Source organism: Protopterus annectens, chromosome 4.part1 (genome assembly GCF_019279795.1).
Source record: "Protopterus annectens isolate FY-2018-M chromosome 4.part1, PAN1.0, whole genome shotgun sequence".
In the NCBI taxonomy this organism is placed as follows: domain Eukaryota; kingdom Metazoa; phylum Chordata; order Ceratodontiformes; family Protopteridae; genus Protopterus; species Protopterus annectens.
The window spans coordinates 921,018,337-921,030,268 of NC_056734.1; positions in this window are offsets into that span (position 1 = coordinate 921,018,337).

Below are 11,932 nucleotides of genomic sequence, written 5' to 3' on the forward strand. Positions count from 1 at the left end.
ATTTTTTTCCCTTTTAAAACGCAAAAAAACTGGAAACCTCTCAAATCCCTACCACTTAATGAGGCTGTTGAATTCTTTAACTCAACATTTCTAGACATCCTAAATAGGCAAGAACCCACACACCAAAAACGAATAAAACATAACCATGCTGGCTCTCAAAATCCACCAAAGAAGTAATGTCCACAAGGGATAAAATCTGGAAATCATGGCAGAAAAACAAAGACCCCTCAACTCTACTACATTACAAGCAACTCCGTAACCAGGCAAAATGTCTAATAACCACTGATAAAAAAGACCACTACTTCCACCTACAAAGCCAACATAAAAATAATCCCCAAAAATTCTGGTCTTCCATCAGCCAACTATTACACCCAGGCTCTCAAAGCAGTCCATCCCCTGATCCACAAAAAACTCCCACTGAACTTGCTACCCTCTTCAATTCCTACTTCATTGACACCATAGCTAACCTAACCACCACCTTTCCTACAGTTACCAGCACCACCACCAAGACAACTGATGACCAAATCATCCCGGAAAACAAGTCTACCTTTAACCCTAACCTAAAATTCTCCCCCATACCCACCAGCACAATAAAAAAACTTTTACTTAAGCTAAAACCCTGTACTCTGGCCCCTGACAATCTACCCACACACTTCCTGCAGCTAGCAGCAAACTCTATAGCTTATCCCATCAGCATACTTGTTAACAGATCAATTAAAGAATCCCTTGTCCCAGACATCTGGAAAAAAGCATTCATTCTTCCCTTACACAAAGGTGGCATCAACACAGACACCACAAAATTTCGACCCATAGCAATTCTCTCACCCCTCTCTAAAATACTGGAAAAATGCATCCATGCCCAACTCCTCAACCACCTGCATGAAAATCAATTTTTATCACCCACTCAGCATGGTTTCAGACAAGGACACAGCACCACTACTGCCCTCCTATCCTTCCTTGATACAGTTAACTGGGAACGGGATTCAGGTAAAATAATTGCTTCACTTTTCCTTGACCTCTCCAAAGCTTTTGATACCATTTCCCACACTATCCTACTCTCTAAACTATCCACCCTCCACATTTCTCCCCCTACCCCACAATGGTACAACAGCTATCTCTCCAATAGGCTGATGGATGATACACCAAATGGCAACAGTCTTACTCTCCCTTCCTCAATACATCCACAGGGGTACCCCAAGGCTCCATACTTGGTCCTCTCTTATTTAGCATCTTTATTAACAACTTTCACACCACTCTTCCACAATGCTCAGTAATCCAGTATGCTGATGACTCTACAATAATATGCACTGCAAATTCCAGCTCTGAACTCTGGCAAATTACCCAGAATGCTCACATCTACTGAATCTTGGATGCTTAACAATCATCTTGCCCTAAATCCAAAAAAAACTAAACTAGTAATTTTTACTCCTAGGAAAACCACTCCATTTGATAAAAAACTCTTTACTATACAAGCCCAAGACAATACCACTATAGAAGTTGTCCCACACACTAAATTCCTAGGCTTTATTATAGATGAAAACCTTAACTTTGACCTACACATAAACAATAACATCAAAAAACACACCAGAAGCTTGGTATGCTCTACAGGCACCAACACTTTCTTAGCCTCTCTACTAGACAAACCCTTGCAACTACCTTTTTATTACCGTCTCTCCTTTATGGTGCCCCTCTCCTCACTAATATCCAAAATTCTACAAAATCTAAACTTGCTATGTGTTACAACAGAATAGCAAAATTTGCCACCAAGGCCACATTCTCATCCCACCATTATAAGTCACTGAAACAATTAGGGTGGCTGGAACTCTCCCACCATTTCTCATTCACCCAACTAACTACTGTGCACAAAATAATCTACAGACCCACAGACTGTCCTGCGCTCTCAACTCAACTTGCCAAATACCATTCCAGTAGGCATCTAAGATCTGAAAATCATCTACTTCTAAAAGTAGATAAGCCCACCTTACCTGCTGGTCAACTCCTCTATGCCTTCACCATCGCCAAACTATGGAATTCACTTCCACCTTCTATAAGAAACACAGGCAGCACCACCACCTTCAAGCAAATGCTGAAAAATCATCTCAACTCTTCCTGGCTATGTTCCTGCTCTATAACCTAACCTCTTCACTCTCCTTATATGATTACTAAACTCCTATGTCTTTTGCTACTAGTGACTGATGATATTTTCTCCATATTTTATTTTATCTTCACTTGTTGATTCTGGTACAATAATACTGATCTCTGTTTATACCAATCTGATTGAATTCATTGAATTCTGCTTTAATGTATATTTTCTGTATATACTGCTGTAATCAAACTAGTTTCCTGTTTTTATGTATATATTCTGTATATGTTACTATATTTACTATCTGTAACACTGTTTTGCTCTGTACTAATTAATGTTTATAGTTTTTCTGTATCTCGTTGGAGCTTTTCCCCCCGGGCCTCCACTGAAAATGGGCTCTTTTAGGCCCAGTGGACTTATCCCAGTAAACAAATGCAATACATCATTATGGAGAATTTTGCAGGCATATAATGCAAGCAAAAATATTACAAGTAATGAAATCTGTTTATGAAAGGAACTATGTGAAACTAAATATAAATGGCTGGATTGGGGAAGAAATAAAAATAAAATATGGAATAAAGCAGGGCTTCCCAGTTAGTAGTGTAATTTTCTCATTAGTTATGAATGTAATAGTGAAGGAAATTAATATAATGTCAAGTAGTGGTGGATACAAAATGATGAAGGAAGTACAATTGACAATAATGTATAATTAGGCGGATGATATATATTAATTGTTAAAAATAAAGTATGGATGGAAAAAGTAAATTAAAAATTAAGTATACATTTAAAAATTGGTTTAAGTATAAATAAGGAGAAAAGTAAAGGATTTGGTTTTGAATGTATGCTAGGAGGTGATGAGTTCAATGAAAAATATAGAAATATATTAGGAATAACATATAAATAAATAATATTGGAAAGAATGAAAACAGACAAAAACAATGGGATTATGTACTGAAAGAAAAAGTAAAGGATATGACTAATTTTTGGAAATCGTATAGATTTTCATGTAGAAAAAAACACTTGTTGAACACCACGGTAATAGGAAAAATTGCTTATGTTGCTAACATCTATATGATTCCTATTAAGTATGAAAAATAATTAATGATGATTATATTCTCTTTTATAAGAACCCAGCCACTGGGGATGCACAAGCCAGTGCATTTCTTTGTGCCGGTCCCAAGCCCGGATAAATGGGGAGGGTTGGAAGGGCATCCGGCATAAAACTTCTGCCAAAAATTACTGATGAGAACTTTTCATAATTGCATACCGGTTCGGTCAAGGCCCGTTAACAACGACGCCACCAGTACTGTTAGGCAACAGGGTGCTGGCGGGAATTGGGCTACTGTTGGCCGAAGGAGAAGAGGAGAAGGCAGGAAGATAGGAGGAAGGTTAGGAGTGTAGCAGTGAGGGTAGGAACTTTGAATGTTGGCAGTATGACTGGTATAGGAAGAGAGCTAGCTGATATGATGGAGAGAAGGAAGGTTGATATATTGTGTGTGCAAGAGACCAGATGGAAGGGAAGTAAGGCCAGGTGTTTAGGAAACGGGTTCAAATTGTTTTATCATGGTGTGGATGGCAGGAGAAATGGGGTAGGACTAAAGGAACAATATGCCAAGAGTATTTTAGACGTGAAGAGTGTCTGACCGGTGATGTTTATGAAGCTCGAAATTGATGGTGTAATGATGAATGTTGTTAGTGCATATGCTCCTCAAGTTGGGTGTGCGATGGAAGAGAAAGAGAAATTTTGGAGTGAGTTGGATGAAGTTGTGGTGAGTGTACCCAAGGGTGAGAGACTAGTGATTGGAGCGGACTTTAATGGGCATGTTGGTGAAGTGAACAGAGGGGATGAGGAAGTGATGGGTAGGTATGGTGTTAAGGAGAGGAATGCAGAAGGTCAGATGATTGTGGATTTTGCGAAAAGGATGGACATGGCTGTGGTGAATTTTAAGAAGAGGGTGGAGCATAGGGTGACGTACAAGAGTGGAGGAAGATGCTCACAAGTTGATTATATACTATGTAGGAGGGCCAGTCTTAAGGAGATTGGAGACTGTAAAGTGGTGGCAGGTGAAAGTGTAGTTAAGCAGCATAGATTAGTGGTATGTAGAATGACGTTGGTGATCAAGAAGAGGAGGAGGAATGTGAAAGCTGTGCCAAGGATTAAATGGTGGAAGTTAAAAAGGTGATTGTGAAGTGGAGTTTAGGGAAGAGTTAAGACAGGCACTGGGAGGCAGTGGAGAGTTACCGAATAGCTGGGTAACTACAGCAGAACTAGTAAGGGTGACTGCTAGAAAGGTGCTTGGTGTGACATCTGGACAGAGGAAGGAGGACAAGGAGACCTGGTGGTGGAATGAGGAAGTACAGGAGAGTATACAGAGGAAGAGGCTGGCGAAGAAGAAGTGGGATTGTCAAAGAGATGAAGAAAGTAGACATGAGTATAAGGAGATGAGGCATGGCAAAGAGAGAGGTGGCAAAAGCTAAGGATAGGGCATATGGAGAGTTGTACGAGATTGGACACTAAAGAGGGAGAAAAGGACCTGTACCGATTAGCTAGACAGAGGGACAGAGCTGGGAAAGATGTGCAGCATGTAAGGGTGATAAAGGATAGTGAGGGAAAGGTACTCACAAGAGAGGAGAGTGTGTTGAGTAGATGGAAAGAGTATTTTGAGAGGCTGATGAATGAAGAGAATGAGAGAGAGAGAAGGTTGGATGATGTGGGGATAGTGAATCAGGAAGTGAAACAGATTAGCAAGGAGGAAGTAAGGGCAGCTATGAAGAGGATGAAGAATGGAAAGGCTGTTGGCCCAGATGACATACCAATGGAAGCATGGAGGTGCTTAGGAGAAATGGCAGTGGAATTTCTAACTAGATTGTTTAATGAAATTTTGGAAAGTCAGAGGATGCCTGAGGAGTGGAGAAAAAGTGTTTTGGTACCTATCTTTAAGAATAAGGGTGATGTGCAGAGCTGCAGTAACTACAGAGGGATAAAACTGATTAGTCACAGCTTGAAGTTATGGGAAAGAGTAGTGGAAGCAAGGTTAAGAAGGAGGTGATGATTAGTGATCAGCAGTATGGTTTCATGCCAGGAAAGAGCACTACAGATGCAATGTTTGCTCTGAGAGTGTTGATGGAGAAATACAGAGAAGGTCAGAAGGAGTTGCATTGCTTTGTAGACTTGGAGAAAGCATATGACAGGGTGCCTAGAGAAGAGTTGTGGTATTGTATGCAGAGAAGTACGTAAGAGTGGTACAGGATATGTGGTAGTGTGACAGTGGTGAGGACTGCAGTGGGAGTGACAGATCCGTTTAAGGTGGAGGTGGGATTACATCAAGGATCAGCTCTGAGTCCTTTCTTATTTGCAGTGGTGATGGACAGGTTGACAGATGAGATCAGACAGGAGGCCCGTGGACTATGATGTTTGCAGATGACATTGTGATCTGTAGTGAGAGTAGGAATCAGGTTGAGGAGACTCTGGAGAGGTGGAGATATGCTCTAGAGAGCAGAGGAATGAGGGTCAGCAGGGCTAAGACAGAATATATGTGTGTAAATGAGAGGGAGGGTAGAGGAATGGTGAGGATGCAGGGAGTAGAGTTGGTAAAGGTGGATTAAGTACTTGGGATCAACAGTTCAGAGTAATGGTGAATGTGGAAGAGAGGTGAAGAAGAGAGTACAGGCAGGGTGGAATGGGTGGAGAAGAGTGTCAGGAGTGATTTGTGACAGACGGGTATCCGTAAGAGTGAAAGGGAAGGTCTACAAGAGTGTAGTGAGACCAGCTATGTTATATGGGTTGGAGACAGTGGCATTGACAAAACGGCAGGAGTCAGAGCTGGATGTGGCAGAGTTAAAGATGTTAAGATTTGCAATCGGTGTGACTAGGATGGATAGGATTAGGAATCGGTATATTAGAGGGTCAGCTCATGTTGGACAGTTTGGAGACAAAGCAAGAGAGACGAGATTGCGTTGGTTTGGACATGTGCTGAGGAGGGTTGATGGGTATATTGGGAAAAAGATGCTAAGGATGGAGCTGCCAGGTAAGAGGAATAGAGGAAGGCCTAAGATAAGGTTTATGGACGTGGTGAGAGAGGACATGCAGGCGGTTGGTGTGACAGAGCAAGATGCAGAGGATAGGAAGAAATGGAAAGAGATGATCCGCTGTGGCGACCCCTAACGGGAAAAGCCGAAAGAGAATGATGATATTCTCTTTTATAAGAGGCTCTAGACTGAATCCAGTCAAAAGAGAGATTCTGTATATAAAAGATGAGCAAGGAGGTTTGGGTTTAATAAACCCAATAGTACACGCAGCATCTTTAATTTTTATATAAGGTATTAAAAGGAATTATGAAGGAAAATAAAACTTGATAGATGTTATACTATATTATAAATGCATAGAATTGTGGAAAGGAATGGAAGTTAAAAAAACAAAGTAAAAACATTGTGAATAAAGACATGAAAGAGTACCAAAATAAATTTTGTTATAGAAAATAAAAAAGAATATACATGAGAAAAATAGAAAGAAATAATACTTAAGTATTATAAAAGCATTTAATTGTGTTGATCCATGTAAAGATTTAGAAATAGATAAGAAAAAAGTCATAATGATGTGATATCATGACTATAAAAGGATTAAAGAATGTAATGATTTTTATGGAGATTATTAGAAAATTGCCAGTTAAGGCAAACATGCCATACAAAAAAAAGCAAAATAGAATATGTAATAAATGTGGAGAGTTTGAGACTACTGAGCATATGTTTTTGAAATGTGAAAGAGTTAATAATTTGTGGAAAGAAATATGTAAAGATAATAGGGTGAAAGTTTGTTAAAATTTGAACAAATAAATATGGACATATAGAATTTGGTTATTATGGTGCACGTAAACAGCAAGAAGTGAAGAAAATGGGCAGAGTAGTATTTTATGTTTCATGGACTCTATGGGACGAGAGTCTAAATGAAATTAAGTACAATATAAAATGGACTTTGGCAAAGATTTTGAAAAAGTAATTTTTGGTTGTGGATAAAAAAGTGGAGGGCATGCTTAAATTGAAGTTTATAATGTATGGAGATTTGTAAATAGATGTAAATAATGTAAATATATAAATATGTAAACAATATGTAATGTATATATCTATAAAACCCTACTCATCATTGTTGCGAGTGTGACCCATTTTGGAGAAGCACTTTTGGTTTCCATTCCAGGTGCAGAGGCAGCTTGGAGAAACAGGGAGGTAGATGGTGAGGGATGGAGATGGGGTGGTGAAGGAAATGGAGGACAAAGCAAATATCAAGATCAGAATATGTGTGCAGGATTCTGAGCAAATGTTTCAAGAAAGTCTGTTTGATGGAAAGATGAGTCAACAAATGACAAATGTATAAGGAGGGTTGCAGGATGATTTACTAAAAGAAATGGTGGTGCAGAGGGAGCCAAAAAATGAAGATGTTTCCCTGGAGGCATTATTGAGAAAATATAAAAGGAGGATGCAGAGACAATCCTGAAGAATAGTAGTGAGATGGAAAACATATGCAGAGAAAGTAAAGGAAGGCAAAACTGGAGTAGCAGAAAAGGCTGCAGAAGAGAATAAAAACTGTAAGTACATGGTATGGATTTAAAGTAAGGAAGACAAAAAATAGGTATGAAGTGTGGGATAATTTAATATTTAGCTGTAAAAGCACATGAAGTAAGATCATTTATTCTTATTAACAAAGAATCATTTAGTGACATTATATTTGAGATTATTTTTTCAATAGAAAATTTTCCTGGAAAATATGAAAAAAAAAGAAAGGCTGTAACCCATTGAATTTTCATGTAATAAAAACATTTAACAGAGAAATGAAAAAGAAAATTCATGTACAAGTTTCAACATAGGTAGCAGGAGAGACTTTGAAAGGACATTTGAAAACTTTATGTGAAGAAGTAGTAGGCATTGCAAACGTTTTTGACAAAAGGGGTTTATGGACAGGTGGCTGGGATTGTAATATTGTGTTAAAAATAGAAAGAGAAAAAATATACATATGCCAACCATGATAAAAGTGGAAGGGAATAGGGTTGTCATAAAGTACTGTGGACAACCCAAACCATGTTTGTTTCATGGAAAAGAAGGATATTTGGTAAGTACCTGTCACAAAAGAATATGTTATAGTTGTGGGGAAATGGGACATGATGTAAAAATGTGAACTTGAAATGTCATACATCATCATCATCATCAGCCCTCCTTTTCCCATTTCTCTACATGGGGTCGGGGTATTGTGTTTACTGTTGCTACCTCTCTCGATTCAGTGCCACACTCCTGCCTTCTTCAACACTCATGCCTGAATGTCAGAGATATTCTTTCACACAATCCATCTGCCTCTTTGCTGGATGTCCTCACTTCCTCTTAACTTCTTCCTGTCTGTCACAAATCTGCCTCACCAGATTGTCTTCTGCTTTTCTACACATGTGCCCAAACCACCATAATCTGTTCTGTTTGATCATTTCTGCAGTTGGAGATACTTTGGCTTCTGCTCTTATGTCCTCATTTCTTCACCTGTCTACAGTGTGCATCCTACCACCTTTCTCAGGCACTTCATTTCCATCACCTCTAGCTTCTTCAACTGTTCTGCCTTTACTGCCCAGGTTTCTGTGCCATACAGTAGTACTGGTCACACCACTGTTTTGTACACCTTACTTTTTAGCTTCTTTGGCATTCTTCTGTCATAGACTACACCTGATACTCTATGCCAGTTGGCTGCAGCCCCTCTGATTCTAGCTTTGACCTCTTCATTCAGACTACCCTTCTCCTCAACTACCCCTCCCAGATACTTGTTACCAGTTACCTGTTCCATTATCTTCTCTTCTATCTCTATTCTCAGCTTCTTCTGATTTCCCCAATTTGAAATGTTATACATATAACAAAACAGGAAGTTAATGACTGGATTGCAAAAATGAAAACAAGAGTAAGGAAAAAAGAAAGAGAAGAAAATGAACAAAGACAAGAAATTTTAAAAGTAGTAGAAATGGAAGAAAAATGAGATGAGGAAAAGTATTAGAGAGGACATAGAAGAAGGTTCTGAAATAACTGATGAAGAAGACACAAACTGGATGTTAGTGGAAAAAAAAGAATTCTATTGATAAAAAGTTAAAAGGTAGAAAAAAAAAACATTTAAAAGGATAAGTACAAAAGAAAAAAGAAAATTGATGAAAAAAATATTACTGCTAGTGACTGGGGGTGGTAAATTGGTTACACAAAATTTTAAGAAAGGGAGAAATATTGCAAATAGTGAAACTATCGGGTGGAATTTGGGAAATGAGAGGTGTTCTGGAATAACTGAATGCTGTAGAAATACAGCACAGATATTCACTGTAACTTTAGTAAAAATGGGAAGATTACGAATTTTAGATATAAAATGAAAAGAACAAGTACATAGAATTATAACATTATATGCTTATACTAGTTGTAAAGAAAGAGAAAGTTTATTTCATCAGATTTTAGACAAATAGTGATCATCATCATCTTCTTTCAGCTGTTCCCGTTAGGGGTCGCCACAGTGGATCATCTGTTTCCATTTCGTCCTGTCCTCTGCATCTTGCTTTGTCATACCAACCACCTGCGTATCCTCTCTCATCACATCCATAAACCTTATCTTAGGCCTACGTGTTTTCCTTTTACCTGGTAGCTTCATCCTTAGCATCTTTTTCCCAATATACTCAGCATCCCTCCTCAGCACATGTCCAAACCAATGTAATCTTGCCTCTCTGGCTTTGTCTCCAAACCGTCCAACCTGGGCTGACCCTCTAATATACTTATTCCTAATCCTGTCCACCCTTGTCACACCCAGTGCAAATCTTAACATCTTTAACTCTGCCACATCCAGGTTAAACTCCTGCCTTTTTGTCAATGCCACTGTCTCTAACCCATATAACATAGCTGGTCTCACTACCCTCTTGTAGACTTTCCCTTTCACTCTTACAGGTACTTGTCTGTCACAAATCACTCCTGACACTCTTCTCCACCCACTCCATCCTGCCTGTACTCTCTTCTTCACCTCTCTTCCACACTCACCGTTACTCTGAACTATTGACCCCAAGTATTTAAACTCATCCACCTTCACCACCTCTACTCTTTACATCCTCACCATTCCTCTATCCTCCCTCTCATTCACACACATATATTCTGTCTTAGTCCTGCTGACCTTCATTCCTCTCTTCTCTGGAGCATATCTCCATCTCTCCAGGGTCTCCTCCACCTGTTCTCTACACTCACTACAGATCCCAGTGTCATCTGCAAACATCATAGTCCACAGGGACTCCTGTCTGATCTCGTCTGTTAACCTGTCCATAACCATTGCAAATAAGAAAGGGCTCTGAGCTGATCCTTGGTGTAATCCCACCTCCACCTTAAATGCACCCGTCACTCCCACTGCAGACCTCACCGCTGTCACACTACCCTCGTACATATCCTGTACCACTCTTGCATACTTCTCTGACACTCCCGACGTCTTCATACAATACCACAACTCCTCTCTAGGCACCCTGTCATATGCTTTCTCTAAGTCTACAAAAACACAATGCAACTCCTTCTGATCTTCTCTGTACTTTCCCATCAACACTCTCAGAGCAAACATTGCATCTGTAGTGCCCTTTCCCGGCATGAAACCATACTGCTGATCACTAATCATCACGTCCCTTCTTAACCTAGCCTCCACTACTCTTTCCAATAACTTCAAGCTGTGACTGATCAATTTAATCCCTCTTTAGTTACTACAGCTCTGCACATCCCCCTTATTCATAAAATCAGTACCAAAACACTTTTTCTCCATTCCTCAGGCATCTTCTCACTTTCTAAGATTTCATTAAACAATCTGGTTAAAAACTCCACTGCCATTTCACCCAAACACCTCCATGCTTCCACTGGTATGTCATCTGGACCAACAGCCTTTCCATTCTTCATCCTCTTCATAGCTATCCTTACTTCCTCCTTGTTAATCCATTGTACTTCATGATTCACTATCCCCACATCATCCAACCTTCACTCCCTCTCATTCTCTTCATTCATCAACCGCTCAAAGTACTCTTTCCATCTCATCAACACACTTCCCTCGCTTGTGAGTATGTTTGCCTCATTATCCCTTATCACCTTTACCTGCTGCACATATTTCCTAGCTCAGTCCCTCTGTCTAGCCAATCGGTACAAGTCCTTTTCTCCCTCCTTAGTGTCCATCCTTTCATACAACTCTTCATATGCCTTATCCTTAGCCTTCGCCACCTCTCTCTTTGTCATGTACCTCATCTCCTTATACTCCTGTCTACTTTCTTCATCTCTCTGACAGTCCCACTTCTTCTTTGCCAACCTCTTTCTCTGTATACTCTCCTGTACTTCCTCATTCCACCACCATGTCTCCTTGTCATCCTTCCTCTGTCCAGATATCATACCCAGCACCTTTCTAGCAGTCTCCCTTACTAGCTCTGCTGTAGTCACCCAGCTATTTGGTAACTCTTCATTGCCACCCAGTGCCTGTCTTAACTCATCCCTGAACTCCAGCTCATAATTACCCTTTTTCAATTTCCACCATTTGATCCTTGGTGCTGCTCTCACACTCCTCCTCCTCTTCTTGATCACCAATGTCATCCTACAAACCACCATCCTATGCTGCCTAATTACACTTTCCCCGGTCACCACTTTACAGTCTCCAATCTCCTTCAAACTGGTCCTTCTACATAAGATATAATCCACCTGTGTGCATCTTCCTCCACTCTTGTATGTCACCCTATGCGCCTCCCTCTTGTTAAAATATGTATTCACCACAGCCATGTCCATCCTTTTCACAAAATCCACTACCATCTGACCTTCTGCATTTCTTTGTTTAACATCATACCTACC